Source organism: Eretmochelys imbricata, chromosome 2, assembly GCF_965152235.1.
Source record: "Eretmochelys imbricata isolate rEreImb1 chromosome 2, rEreImb1.hap1, whole genome shotgun sequence".
Taxonomy (NCBI): domain Eukaryota; kingdom Metazoa; phylum Chordata; order Testudines; family Cheloniidae; genus Eretmochelys; species Eretmochelys imbricata.
In genome coordinates this window covers 131,237,107-131,240,620 of record NC_135573.1, presented here as the reverse complement: position 1 = coordinate 131,240,620, position 3,514 = coordinate 131,237,107, and the positions used below count along the sequence as shown (strand labels likewise).

The 3,514-nt window shown below is 45.6% G+C and overlaps 1 pseudogene; it reads right to left on the bottom strand.

Moving 5' to 3' along the window:
- Positions 1-1,588: 1,588 nt before the first annotated feature.
- On the bottom strand, positions 1,589-1,764 carry LOC144261693 (U2 spliceosomal RNA; annotated as a pseudogene).
- Positions 1,765-3,514: the final 1,750 nt, after the last annotated feature.

Below are 3,514 nucleotides of genomic sequence, written 5' to 3'. Positions count from 1 at the left end.
TTGTGAAGATACACATTTAATAAATAAGGACGAAATTTTGCTCTGTAATACATATGCACACATTGCATTTAAACAGGACATCTGGATGAAAATGATTGATAAAGGAGCCAACTGGAATAAGGACAAGAAAAAAAGAAAGACAATGGAAATAGGGCAGAGAATTGAAACAACAGGAAAAAAAAAGAGAGAAGGGAATGCAGAGAAGGCTAAAGTTTGTGTCTGGGATTAGACATAGGCCTAAACTGCAGAGCTCAGATTTTGACTGGAACTTCATAAAAGTTCAAACCCATGGAGATTTGGCCACTACAGATATAAGGATGAGAAATAAAGGCTGGATCTGTATTGATATCCAAGCTTTGTCCAATGTCCAGGTGCGTTTGGGCCGTTCTCTTGTTTGTGAGATCATTAAAATGATTTGAACTGGAAAGGCTGCGAACTCCTGCTCGAGACCTTGAACTTCACCACTTTGGTATGGCTTTTTATTGGTTGATTTAAATCTCAAATCAATCAACGGATTAACTACCTTAGAAAATTTTAAAAATACTTTGCAATGGCAACATCTTACATAAACCTTCAGGTCCACTTGTAGTGCTGGGGAAAAATAACTTGCCAGCTATTTCTGCTTTGTTCAGTTATTGCATATTGTATCTAGCAACAAAGACTTTTAGCAGTGAAAGACAAGTTTCAGGCTTTTCTCCTGAACTCACAGAACTGTCAAAACCAATCATATACACAATAAGATTGCACTGCAGTATTTCACAGGCACTCATACTTTTATTCTTCTTTTAACCTGACATTGATTTTTAAGACATTCAGTATTTTATCACTTAAGGAGCTGTAATAATGTGCTAGCAAGAAGTACTGCTATTTTGTAATTTGGAAATAACTGGACTGTGTCCCTGTTCATTTGATTAGCTAAGGACACTGTCATTCTCTAATCTATTTAGGTACTTACAACAGCAATGAAGGCAATATATCTGAGCAACAATTTGAGTTTTTTTGGATTTAGCCTCATAACACCCACAAAGTCAAGAAGTCCTATCAGTGACATTTTCCAAATAAGAAACTGAGGCACAAGCCATTATGGGTCAGATTTTCAATGGTATTTATGCGCCTAAAGATGCAGACAGATGCCTAGTCGGATTTTCAAAAGCATCTAAGCAGGTTAGTCACCTAAACTCCCCCTGAAATAAATGTCTTGCCCAAAGTCACACAGGAAGTCTGTGTCAAAACTGGGAGCAGAAACTAGGATTCCTATAGCCCAATGAAGTACCTTAATCATAAAGTGATCTGTTGGGTGAAAAATGAGATCTAATTCAATTTAGGCTTAAACAGTTTTTTTAGCCTTTATTATGTACATTTTATTTTTTAAGATAATGCTATTATTACACATGAATTACATATTCATGCAAAAACAGAAAAGGCAAGAAAAGTAGTTTGATCAAGAAATCTCTGCTGCGGACAGGGTGACTCTTCAAATCTCTGGTCTCTGATGTGTTTGCCTTGTGTCTTCTCCTCTGTTATTGTTAATCATCTCTCTTTTATCCGCAGTTCCATAACTTTGCACAGACACAGTTTACCAAGTGTGACAAGGTCGGGCCAGCTGGTTACAGGAGAGTGATTTTTTATTTTTTATTTTTTGGATGGAGCAAGTTCCTATTCCATCCCCCGTTCCAAAAATCCATTTAATATAAAGCTCTCAGATAGAGAACATATCAGATATTAAACTGATAAGAACAGATTTAAAAATTTTGTTAAAGTTAATGTTTAAAATCAAATTTACACAAGTTAAGAGGGAAGGTACTGTACATCCGAGGTCGGGCTTGGGTTATGGGGGGTTGCAAGTATCGGTTACAAAGTTCACGAGGTACATACATATCACATAACCAGAATAGATCCAGATTGGGGTGTGGGAGTTTTTAACATGTCAGTGATTAAATGGGCTCAGGGACGCCACCTATGGAATGTATTAAGAGTCCAAGTCAGTACTGGTGTAGAGAATAAGTACATGGCTGGGGTGCGTCCCTCAGTTCATCAGGGAAGGAAATGGATTATTTCCCTGGTCAGTGTTCTCGGTTACTTGACCTGGTACTGTCGGTGTCCTGTGATGTGTTCTGTGTAGATGTCTCTGGACCACCTGATGGTGTCAGGCACCATGAGCTGTCTTATGAGCCGAGTGTAGCGTCGACCGACTCCGCACACTCTCAGTACCGGCTCGTTGTGGGGGTCCCATGCACCCAAGGCTCTCATGACCAGGGTGTGGGTCTGGACCTCATAGTCCTGGGCTCTCAGGGTGTCAGCCAGCAGTGTGTACTTCAACGCCTTCCATGCTCGGGCCTCGTGGAAGGCCTGTGACCTGTTTTCAAATGGCTCCGTGACGTCTACAATAAGGACCTTCTTCTTTTCTGTGTCGGTCATGATGATGTCAGGTTGCAGTCAGCTGTCTGTCCCTGGGATCGCAGAGTCGACAGTGCTCTTTCCCAGGGACGGCGGGATGGCTTTCACCAGCCGGTTCTGGATGGCATTGTGGCGCCAGGCTCCTGAGTGCAGTTTGCATCCACACAGGACATGCAGCAGGGTCTCGTTGGTGTAGCCACACTTCCTGCAGTGCTTGTCCTGGTTGCCGTGGCGGATGGCTCCACTGAAGGGAACGCAGTTGAGTCTGGCCCAGTGGATGAACCGCCAGTCAGCAAACCTGGTGAAGCTGCCCCTGGGGAGGAACTGGTTGCTGCCATCCCACTTGCTGGACACCTCAAACATCTTGCCCTCGACCGGCTTCCGCTTGAGGTTCTTGGCATAGTGGCAGCAGATGGCGTCTTTCAGAGTCCTTTCCAGCATCGTTCTAGTGGTCAGGGTGATGATGGTGTGGTCCCGGGTCTTTATGTGAGGCACCAGTATTCCCAGCTCCCGGCGCACCTCACACATCCCCTTTTCTAGGTGTCTCGAGGTGTTGCGGGAGCAGGACCAGAGAGGACAGGTCTCCCCCCTCTCTCCCAAATTCAGCTTCCAAGGAGCCACTGAGGTAAGTGGCGACGTCCTGCTCTGAGGGGGCCCTGATGATGCATTCCCTGACTACGTCCCATACAGCTTCCTCTGCGATGCTCCTCACCATCGGGTCCGGGTGTGTCAGGAGGCGGAAGGTGTGGGTGATCACCACCACGTCGCACAGGTTGCCCATCCGAGGTATGTTGGTGCCGCCCTGCCTATGGGAGATGTAGATGATGTTGGTGCTGGCCCTCTGGGGAAGGAAAAGCCACTTCCTCACCAGCTGCTTGATGGTGCTCTCAGCCTTGTTCAGGGGTACCTTGGCCACAGCCGATCCCTTGAGGACAAAAGAGATGTGGGGGATCAGGAAGATATTGAGGGCATTCATCTTTTGCCAGGGGGTGAGCAGGGAGGAGTTGATTTGGGCTGCGTCCCGCAGGATCTCTGCAATGGTGTCTTCGGGGTCTGTCAGGCACAGACTTCTGTGGGTGTGCCCAGATGTTGGTATACCTCTCCCTCCCCAAGGGAG